Source organism: Nelumbo lutea, chromosome 4 (genome assembly GCF_056320005.1).
Source record: "Nelumbo lutea isolate HS-2025 chromosome 4, American lotus-T2T, whole genome shotgun sequence".
Taxonomy (NCBI): domain Eukaryota; kingdom Viridiplantae; phylum Streptophyta; class Magnoliopsida; order Proteales; family Nelumbonaceae; genus Nelumbo; species Nelumbo lutea.
This window is the reverse complement of record NC_142687.1, coordinates 94658021-94669932: the sequence shown is the minus strand read 5'-3', so window position 1 is coordinate 94669932 and position 11912 is coordinate 94658021. Positions and strand designations below refer to the sequence as shown.

At 39.4% G+C, this 11912-nt stretch overlaps 2 non-coding genes across 2 annotated transcripts; one reads left to right on the top strand and one right to left on the bottom strand.

The window, feature by feature from the left end:
* Positions 1-236: 236 nt before the first annotated feature.
* Positions 237-343, top strand: LOC148861941 (small nucleolar RNA R71). Its single transcript, XR_016095235.1, has one exon. It is a non-coding gene; the product is annotated as a small nucleolar RNA R71 (small nucleolar RNA).
* A 6260-nt stretch (positions 344-6603) lies between these two features.
* Positions 6604-6710, bottom strand: LOC148861940 (small nucleolar RNA R71). The gene has a single exon (XR_016095234.1). It is a non-coding gene; the product is annotated as a small nucleolar RNA R71 (small nucleolar RNA).
* Positions 6711-11912: the final 5202 nt, after the last annotated feature.

Genomic DNA, 11912 nt, shown 5'->3' with positions numbered 1-11912 from the left:
CTCCTATTTGTGCAGCTAGTGCTGTATAAGTGTCAACATTATGCAAGCCTTGCTGCTTCCTAGTTTGAGTCCTTTCCGAATGCCATTGATAATTGTTGGCTGCCATTTCCTCAATAAGTGCATGGGCAACCTCTGGAGTTTTATTATTTATGGATCCTCCGGCTGCAGCATCTAATATGGTCTTATTTGAGTCAGTAAGACCATTATAGAAAGTCTGCACTTGCAGCCAAATGGGGAGGCCATGGTGAGGAACTCTCCTTAACAGCTCCTTGTATCGTTCCCATGACTCATATAAAGATTCCCCCTCTTGCTGGAAAAAAGTAGTGATGTCATTCCTCATTTTAGCAGTTTTAGAAGGGGGAAAATATTTAGAGAGAAAACGGCTGGCCATTTCGTCACATGTGGCTATAGATCCTGCCGGTAATGAGTTCAACCAAGCTTTGGCTTTATCCTTCAAAGAAAATGGGAATAACCTCAGCCGGATGGCATCATCACTTACCCCATTGTGTTTGAAGGTGTCACAGATTTCCAAGAAGTTAGCAATATGGGCATTCGGATCCTCATGGGCCATACCACAAAACTGAACCGTATTTTGTATCATTTGGATTATGGCCGGTTTAATTTCGAAGTTATTGGCAGCAATAGTTGGCCTGATAATGCTGGAGACAGTCCCGGTGAGGGTAGGCTTGGCATAATCCATCATAGTTCTTTGTTCAGCCATTTCTTGTGCTTCTTGTCTGACTTGCTTAGCAACTCTCAAACGGACACGGAGAGTCCGTTCAATCTCTGGGTCGTAAAGGATCTCTTCCAGTTCAGGTCTGCTTGTCATAAACTGTTAAAGTCAAAGCAATAAAAATGCCAATATTCACAAAAGAAAATAAATAACTAATCCTATCACACTGAAAATGTAAAGTGAAGTATTGGAATACAAAACCTACATCCTATCATGAATAAATGAAGCCGATTATACTAAAAGCAGATTTAAACCAATCATCTTATTCAAGGTTCCTTTATCTACATCCATCGATTGCAACATCTGAATTCAGACCCAATTTAGATCTGAGTTCAGATCTACAAGTCTTTGGTATTGTTAGTCTAGAGAAATTAATAAATAATAATTCAGATCTGAGCTGGATATCTCATACACACTCATTGGTATACACTACAATATACATCCATTAAGGTTGGAATCAATTCTGTGATGCTTTAGGGCTGAAATCAGATCTGATCTAAAAAAAAAATTTAAAAGGATCTGAAATAAACTAAAACCAGTCCTGAGTTAGGCTTGGGTTAAAAACTCTACAATTGAAGCTCAAACCTGTATAGCTGATGCATATCAAACACTTGCTAAGACCTGAAAATTGGGTCTGCAATGTTTGGTATTGCAAGCTATTCGGCCCATACAACTTTTGTAGAAATCTGAAATCAGGTCTGCTAACTGTTGCACTATAGCAGCCCTGCTACAGATCTGAATGCTAAAAGAAATACTTGGAAAGTGCTAATTTTTCTTAAATATCTGAGGCATAACAATTATTCAATCCAAACATACACCTCCTTAGCTAATGTAGCTCGGTTACAAGTGGGTAAAGCCAAGAATTCAGTCCACCCAGAATTCATAGTATGCTCTGTATCAGTTCAGTCCTCACATCATATCAACTGAATTTCAGATTTGAATTTCTCTCATTCCTTGCTATCCATTCACCCTTGAGGCAGGTTGGATGTATCCTAGGGTGGATTGGGGTAGTGATGGCACCCAATTCACCTCAAACTTGCATCGGTTCAGATCTGAGTTCAGAGGAATTCAGATCTGAACTGAGCAGATCTGTAACAGCAGAATTCAGATCTGAACTCAAGTCTGAGTTTGGATCTGAATTCTCAATTGCCTTACCTTCAGTTATTGCTACCAAATTGTTTTTGGGGAATAGCAGAAGTGCCCTAGGGTGAATTGGGGTGGTGATGACACCCAATTCCCCTCAAAATTTCATCAGTTCAGGTCTGAGTTCAGAGGAACTCAGATCTGAACTGTTGCAGATCTGCAATAGCAGAATTCAGATCTGAACTCAGATCTGAGTTCTGATCCGAATTCTCAATTGCTCCTCTGGTTGTTCAAAATATCTCCCCCTTTTTTTTTTCATTTGTTTTTTTTTTTTCTTTTTGTAATGAAAGAAAAGAATAATAAAATCTGAAACACAAGCAACTCTTTTCGGTTGAGTGCTGCAGATCTGAAATCTGCTGATCTGAGTGCCGAATGCAACTCAGATCTGCAACACTCATGTTTATGTAAAATTTTTTTTTTTTTTCTTTTTGAAGGGAACAACATCAAGATTGAATAGAAATCAAATATGCCTTTATTAAAATGAAACTGAAACCAAAAAAAAGAAAGTAATCTACTTAAGAAAGAAGAAACATAACTACAGTAGTACAGCAGTTGCAGTCCAAGCTGAAATGAAAAAGTTAGCAAATTAACCCAACTATGAATGCAATGCTGAATGAGATCAGATTAAGAATGCTCAATGTTTCCTAATATTGTTTCTCTAAGTCCTCGGCAACGGCGCCAAAAACTTGATGTGTGGCTCATTGTGACACTAGCAAGTGCACTAGCCGTTCAAGTAATAAAGTAGTGAGTGAAGTATCGTTCCCACGAGGATTTAGGAAACAATTACCAATACTAAATTGAACATTTCTTATCTGATCAACAAATAAATCAAAACTCTAATGAAAGCTAAGAAATCCTAAATTAAAATCTATCTAAATCATTGGTCCATGATGAACTTACAATTTATCTATATTTTATGAGGTTTTTGCATGAAATTTTATAATGGTTTAATTAAATTTTTGCCGTATTTTAGCTTGATTGCAAGAAAGATTTCAGGGGGAGCCAAATCAACAAAAAGAAGGCAAAAGCAAGAAAAGAAAACCCAAAAATTTATCAAGTTCAGCCCGGCCCAGCCATGAGAGCAAGAGAATTTCATTCGGCCCAAGAAGAGCAAGTGAAACTCTTTGGAAAATCCAAGGGAAGAAGCCTAGCTATGAGGAGAATTCGGCCCAGCAAGGAAGGCCCATTTTTAGCCCAAATAACAGCCTAGAGTGTAGCCCACATGAGCTCAAAAGCAAGCTAAGTTGTAGCCCAAATAGCAGCCCAAAGGGAGCTAGGGGCGGCAACTTCTAGGAGTTTCTTGAAGAGAAGGAGGGAGCACTCTAGAAGGTTCATGAGGGGTGTAATACACCCCATTCTAGAGGCTTCAAGAAGGGGCAAGAGCCCCCTTGAAAAACTATATAAGGAGGCCTCTAGGAGGGGAGAAAGTTGTTCAATTGCTTGAGAGAAAGGCTCTCCCACTCTTAGAGGTTCAGCCACCTTGAGAGAAGAGAAGAGAAGAAGGCTAGGCGCAAGGAAGAAGAAGAAGAAGGGCTGAAGGAAGTTCAAGACAAGCAAGCTAGAAGAAGAAGGTGAGTTCGAATTGAGGGATTGTGATTCAAAGATTTTTTGTAATAAATCATTTGTAGTTTCATTCTCTTTTGATTTGAATTCAGTTTCTTAGTTATATGTTCTTTCTTCTTTCTCCTTGTTTCCATTCTTCCTTGATGTATTTCAGCTTGTAAAATTTCAGTTCAGCAATCTAATTCTTTTTGATTCATTCAAATGATCATGCATTGTACTTGAAGTTTCTTGAATAAGGGTGTGATTGCAGATCAATTCGGCCAACTAACCTTCAAAACTCAGATCTGAATTCTCAGATCTGAGATTGCAAGATCTGAATTGCTTGAAAGAGAATTCAGATCTGCAAATTTCAGATTGGGCGAATTAATCTACAGCTTGGAATTCCTAGAGTGCTTGAGAGAGACTCTAGGAATTCAGATCTACTATTCAAGAACTGAATTGAGTGCAAGGTTAGAGATAACTTGCACAATTCAGTTGGTGATCAATTCAGATTTGAATTGATGCCTTAGAAGTGTTTGAAGAAATGCATGCATGGGGATTAGATTCTTGCTAGAGATAGAAGAACCGTCACTCATGCATAGGATGAACATGCGCTTGAGAGAGGCTGTTCATGACCTTGGGGTTTCATCAAACCAAGGCTCAATCATGATTCATTCGAATGATCCAAATTGATAGATTGCTGAATTCTGAGATTGACATTTACTACTTACTCTTCTAACCTGAATTGAAGGCAATTGGACCAATGATTTAGATAGATTTTAATTTAGGATTTCTTAGCTTTCATTAGAGTTTTGATTTATTTGTTGATCAGATAAGAAATGTTCAATTTAGTATTGGTAATTGTTTCCTAAATCCTCGTGGGAACGATACTTCACTCACTACTTTATTACTTGAACGGCTAGTGCACTTGCTAGTGTCACAATGAGCCACACATCAAGTTTTTGGCGCCGTTGCCGGGGATTTAGAGAAGCAATATTAGGAAACATTGAGCATTCTTAATCTGATCTCATTCAGCATTGCATTCATAGTTGGGTTAATTTGCTAACTTTTTCATTTCAGCTTGGACTGCAACTGCTGTACTCATGTAGTTATGTTTCTTCTTTCTTAAGTAGATTACTCTCTTTTTCTGGTTTCAGTTTCATTTTAATAAAGGCATATTTGATTTCTATTCAATCTTGATGTTGTTCCCTTCAAAAATAAAAAAAAAAAAGAAAAAAAATTTCACAAAAAACATGAGTGTTGCAGATCTGAGTTGCATTCGGCACTCAGATCAGCAGATTTCAGATCTGCAGCACTCAGCCGAAAAGAGTTGCTTGTGTTTCAGACTTTATTTTTTTTTTTCTTTCTTTCATTACAAAAAGAAAAAAACAAATTAAAAAAAACAAAGGGGAGATCTTTTGAACAATAAGAGGAGCAATTGAGAATTCGGATCAGAACTCAGATCTGAGTTCAGATCTGAATTCTGCTACAGCAGATCTGCAACAGTTCAGATCTGAGTTCCTCTGAACTCAGACCTGAACTGATGCAATTTTGAGGGGAATTGGGTGTCATCACCACCCCAATTCACCCTAGGGCACTTCTGCTATTCCCCAAAAACAATTTGGTAGCAATAACTGAAGGTAAGGCAATTGAGAATTCAGATCCAAACTCAGACTTGAGTTCAGATCTGAATTCTGCTGTTACAGATCTGCTCAGTTCAGATCTGAATTCCTCTGAACTCAGATCTGAACCGATGCAAGTTTGAGGTGAATTGGGTGCCATCACTACCCCAATCCACCCTAGGATACATCCAACCTGCCTCAAGGGTGAATGGATAGCAAGGAATGAGAGAAATTCAAATCTGAAATTCAGTTGATATGATGTGAGGACTGAACTGATACAGAGCATACTATGAATTCTGGGTGGACTGAATTCTTGGCTTTACCCACTTGTAACCGAGCTACATTAGCTAAGGAGGTGTATGTTTGGATTGAATAATTGTTATGCCTCAGATATTTAAGAAAAATTAGCACTTTCCAAGTATTTCTTTTAGCATTCAGATCTGTAGCAGGGCTGCTATAGTGCAACAGTTAGCAGACCTGATTTCAGATTTCTACAAAAGTTGTATGGGCCGAATAGCTTGCAATACCAAACATTGCAGACCCAATTTTTAGGTCTTAGCAAGTGTTTGATATGCATCAGCTATACAGGTTTGAGCTTCAATTGTAGAGTTTTTAACCCAAGCCTAACTCAGGACTGGTTTTAGTTTATTTCAGATCCTTTTAAATTTTTTTTTTAGATCAGATCTGATTTCAGCCCTAAAGCATCACAGAATTGATTCCAACCTTAATGGATGTATATTGTAGTGTATACCAATGAGTGTGTATGAGATATCCAGCTCAGATCTGAATTATTATTTATTAATTTCTCTAGACTAACAATACCAAAGACTTGTAGATCTGAACTCAGATCTAAATTGGGTCTGAATTCAGATGTTGCAATCGATGGATGTAGATAAAGGAACCTTGAATAAGATGATTGGTTTAAATCTGCTTTTAGTATAATCGGCTTCATTTATTCATGATAGGATGTAGGTTTTGTATTCCAATACTTCACTTTACATTTTCAGTGTGATAGGATTAGTTATTTATTTTCTTTTGTGAATATTGGCATTTTTATTGCTTTGACTTTAACAGTTTATGACAAGCAGACCTGAACTGGAAGAGATCCTTTACGACCCAGAGATTGAACGGACTCTCCGTGTCCGTTTGAGAGTTGCTAAGCAAGTCAGACAAGAAGCACAAGAAATGGCTGAACAAAGAACTATGATGGATTATGCCAAGCCTACCCTCACCGGGACTGTCTCCAGCATTATCAGGCCAACTATTGCTGCCAATAACTTCGAAATTAAACCGGCCATAATCCAAATGATACAAAATACGGTTCAGTTTTGTGGTATGGCCCATGAGGATCCGAATGCCCATATTGCTAACTTCTTGGAAATCTGTGACACCTTCAAACACAATGGGGTAAGTGATGATGCCATCCGGCTGAGGTTATTCCCATTTTCTTTGAAGGATAAAGCCAAAGCTTGGTTGAACTCATTACCGGCAGGATCTATAGCCACATGTGACGAAATGGCCAGCCGTTTTCTCTCTAAATATTTTCCCCCTTCTAAAACTGCTAAAATGAGGAATGACATCACTACTTTTTTCCAGCAAGAGGGGGAATCTTTATATGAGTCATGGGAACGATACAAGGAGCTGTTAAGGAGAGTTCCTCACCATGGCCTCCCCATTTGGCTGCAAGTGCAGACTTTCTATAATGGTCTTACTGACTCAAATAAGACCATATTAGATGCTGCAGCCGGAGGATCCATAAATAATAAAACTCCAGAGGTTGCCCATGCACTTATTGAGGAAATGGCAGCCAACAATTATCAATGGCATTCGGAAAGGACTCAAACTAGGAAGCAGCAAGGCTTGCATAATGTTGACACTTATACAGCACTAGCTGCACAAATAGGAGCACTCAGTAAAAAAATAGATGAAATGCAGATAGCTGCCATGCATGTGCAGCCTCTTAATTGTGAATTGTGTGGGGGAGGCCACATCAGTACAGACTGCCAAGTTGGCAATCAGTTCAGACCATCTACTGAACAAGTTGACTATGTCAGCAATTCGTCAAGACAGCAGGGTTACCAGAGTCACCATACTTTTCATCCAGGATGGAGGGGACATTCAAACCAGTCCTGGCCAAATCAGCATATTTCCAAGCCGTTCCACCAGACTTATCATCAGCCTGAACCGAAATCCAATTTGGAGGAACTGATGACAAAATTTATAGCAGGTGCAGAAACTAGGTTCCAGAACCAGGAAGCCTCAATCAAAAACCTGGAAAACCAAGTGGGGCAATTGGCACAATTAATCTCTTCCAGACTGCCGGGAACTCTTCCAAGCAACACTGAAGTGAATCCACGAGAGCAGGTGCAAGCTATTACCTTAAGAAGTGGAAAAGAGTTGCCTGAGGTAGAAAAGAAGAATTGGGCTGAACCCAAGGCAGAAACAAGCCTTGGAACCAGACAACAGAAGACGGAACAACCAGAAGCACAACAAGGGATGCACCAACAACCACAAGTTCCATTCCCTAACAGGCTGAAGCAACAAAAATTGGAGAAGGAATTTGGTAAGTTTCTTGAAATATTTAAAAGTTTACATATTAATATTCCTTTTGCTGATGCTTTAGCCCAAATGCCACACTATGCAAGGTTTTTGAAGGAATTATTGGCAAACAAAAGGAAACTGGGAGATGTGGCTACAGTTGCATTAAATGAGGAATGTTCTGCTATCCTTCTGAACAAGCTGCCTCAGAAACTCAAAGATCCAGGGAGTTTCACTATTCCTTGTACCATTGGCAGTTTAAAAATTGAAAAAGCTTTATGTGACCTGGGAGCTAGCATCAATTTAATGCCATATTCTATCTTCAAGAAATTGGGGTTGAATGAACCCCAACCCACTAGAGTGGCATTACAATTGGCTGATAGATCCATTAGACATCCTAGGGGGATCATAGAAGATGTGTTAGTTAAAGTTGACAAATTCATTTTTCCAGTTGATTTCATTGTGTTAGACATGCAAGAAGATGTGGAGGTCCCGCTTATCCTAGGGAGACCTTTCCTGGCTACCGGGAAAGCAATGATTGATGTCCAACAAGGACAACTCAGCCTTAGGATACAAGATGAGGAGATAATTTTTAAAATGTCTGATGCTATGAAACATGCACCCTCTAGTGATGATTCTTGTTTTATGATTGATGCCATTGAATTGACAATTGATGAATGCTTCCAGGTAAGTAGAATAACTGATCCTCTTGAACTCTGCCTCCAGCAGGGAGAACTTGAAGAAATAGAAAATAAAAAAATAAACCTCATGATAGCATACCTGAATGATAAGCCTCAATTCAAGGGAAAGGGGTTTCTTAAATTAGAGAACTTAGGCAAATTGCCCGGACCATCAGGTAAGCCATCACCCCAAGAACCCCCCACCCTTGAACTGAAGCAATTACCATCCCATTTAGAGTATGCTTTCCTTGAGGAACCATCAGATCTCCCCGTGATAATTTCCGCAGCACTGAATCCCTTACAAAGAGAAAAATTATTAAGAGTGCTGCGGGAACACAAAAATGCTATAGCTTGGAAGGTAGAAGATATCAAAGGCATTAATCCATCAATCTGCACTCACAGAATTTTGATGGAAGAGGACAGCAAGCCTTCCGTTCAGCCCCAAAGGCGCCTGAATCCCAACATGAAAGAAGTGGTAAAGGCTGAAATAATTAAGTTGTTAGATGCTGGGATCATTTATCCTATTTCTGATAGTTCTTGGGTAAGCCCTGTGCAAGTTGTGCCCAAAAAAGGGGGTACGACTGTTGTTCCAAATGAGAAAAATGAACTCATCCCTACTAGAACCATTACCGGATGGCGTGTGTGTATTGACTATAGAAAATTAAATGAAGCCACCCGGAAGGACCATTTCCCTCTCCCATTTATGGATCAAATGTTGGAGAGGCTAGCCGGGCATGAGTATTATTGTTTCTTGGATGGATATTCAGGGTATAACCAGATACCAATTGCACCAGAAGATCAAGAAAAGACCACTTTTACTTGCCCATATGGAACCTTTGCATACCGAAGGATGCCCTTTGGGTTATGCAATGCCCCAGCAACCTTTCAGCGATGTATGATGTCTATATTTTCTGATATGGTTGAAAAATTTATTGAGATCTTCATGGATGATTTTTCAGTTTTTGGCTCTTCATTTGATGCATGTTTGAATAATCTGGAACAGGTGCTTACTAGATGTAAAGAAACACATCTTGTGTTGAATTGGGAGAAATGTCATTTTATGGTGCAAGAAGGCATAGTGCTTGGACACAAGATCTCTCAAAGAGGTATAGAAGTCGACAAGGCCAAGGTGGAGGCAATTGAAAAATTACCAACCCCAACATCTATTCGTTCTTTGAGAAGTTTCTTAGGACATGTCGGATTCTATAGAAGGTTTATTAAAGATTTCTCAAAAATTTCCAAGCCATTATCTACCTTGCTTCAGAAAGAAGTGCCTTTTGAATTTTCAACTGAATGTCTTCATGCTTTCAACATCTTGAAAGACAAATTGATCCATGCACCTATCATGATAGCACCAGATTGGACCCTCCCATTTGAATTGATGTGTGATGCGAGTGATTTTGCTATAGGAGCTGTTTTAGGACAAAGAATGAACAAACATTTTCAGCCAATTTACTATGCTAGCAGAACCTTGACTGGACCCCAACTCAATTACACCACCACAGAAAAGGAGCTGTTAGCAGTAATATTTGCACTTGATAAGTTTCGTTCATATCTGATATTATCCAAGGTTGTTGTCCACACAGATCACTCGGCATTAAGGCACTTGCTTACCAAGCAAAACTCAAAACCAAGACTGATCAGGTGGATCCTTTTATTGCAAGAGTTTGACATTGAGATTAGAGACCTGAAGGGTGCTGCAAACCTGGCTGCTGACCATCTCTCCCGGTTGGACACGGTAAGCTCAAAAGAGGAGATAACCAGCAACATTCGAGAAGAATTTCCGGATGAGCAGTTGTACTCAATACAGAAATACTCATATCCTTGGTATGCTGATTTTGCTAATTATCTAGCTGCACAAGTCCTTCCTCCTAACCTTTCATATCAACAGAAAAAGAAATTCTTTTCTGATGTAAAATACTATCTGTGGGAGGAACCCTTTTTGTATAAATTGTGTGCAGATCAGATCATAAGGAGATGTGTCCCCGAGGAGGAGATGGAGTCGGTACTCCAATTTTGCCATGATAAAGAAGCAGGAGGTCATTTTGGAGCTAGTCGCACGGCAGCCAAGGTTTTGCAATCAGGTTTTTATTGGCCCACACTCTTCAAAGATGCCCATCGGTATGTGTCCACATGTGACAAATGCCAAAGATCGGGAAACATTTCCCGACGGAATGAAATGCCCCTTTCCAATATTTTAATCTGTGAAATCTTTGATGTTTGGGGTATAGATTTCATGGGACCTTTCCCGAATTCTTTTGGGAATAAGTACATCCTCGTTGCAGTTGACTATGTATCCAAATGGGTAGAAGCCATGGCTTTACCCACAAATGACTCAAGAAGGGTAGTACACTTCCTAAAGAAGCTATTCTCCCGATTTGGCACTCCGCGAGCTATAATTAGTGATAGGGGAACTCACTTCTGCAATAGCCAATTTGAGAGGTTAATGCAGAAATATGGAATTACACATAAATTAGCTACCCCTTATCACCCTCAAACCAGTGGCCAAGTGGAGTTGGCTAACAGGGAACTCAAAAGAATTCTGGAAAAGACTGTAGCATCCACCAGAAAAGATTGGTCCATCAAATTAGATGATGCATTATGGGCATACAGAACTACATTTAAGACACCTATTGGCATGTCCCCCTACAGATTGGTCTTTGGTAAAGCATGCCATTTACCAGTTGAATTGGAACACAAGGCCTATTGGGCTCTTAAATTCTTAAATTTTGACATTCAGGCCACAGGGGCTAAAAGGCGGTTGCAATTGAATGAATTGGATGAATTCAGACTTACCACCTATGAGAATGCCAAAGTTTATAAAGAAAGAATAAAAAACTGGCATGATAAGAACTTGCTGAGACGGGACTTTTATGTGGGCCAACAGGTATTGTTATATAATTCCCGTCTCCGCTTGTTTCCAGGTAAGCTGAGATCCAGGTGGTCTGGACCCTTTACCATTTCACAGGTTTTTCCCCATGGGGCTATAGAACTCACCCACCCAGTTCAGGGCACGTTTAAAGTAAATGGTCAGCGCCTGAAACCATATTTAATGGGCAGTACTGTACCCCCTCCATCCACTGTTTATCTAGATAACCAATAATCTCTTATGCTTGCTCATGAACAAGTTAAGGAATCTTTTTGTCATTTATCTTTTTAGAATATTAGTTAGTAAAATAAAGATCTTTTTCTCAAAATTCCAATTCTTTAAGGACTCAGTTCATCATTTTCTTTTCTTCAGTTTGCTCTAGCAAGTGTGACTCCCTAACACTACGAACATTGAGGACAATGTTCATCTCAAGTGTGGGGGAGTGAGCCCGAGGCTAGGGTATGGGGGTTGAAACCATGCACCTCATGCACGCCAACACACATATGCAAGCAATGACATCACAAAAAAAAAAAAAAAAAAAAAAAAGACTGGAACCCCTCAAGTTCATTACTATTTATTTGATGATTTTTTTTAAGAAGGAATTCAATGAGTTGAGGGAGACTGATGTACTTGTTAAGTTTTTATTCTTGTAAATGACCCAATTTGATTTATGCAGGAGAAAAGGGGAGCTGAATATGCCTTTCAGCATGACTAGCCCTAACTTCCTTCATGTGTATGGAAGCCCTTGATTTCATTGTTAATGGTCAAGAGAGCTAGTGCACATC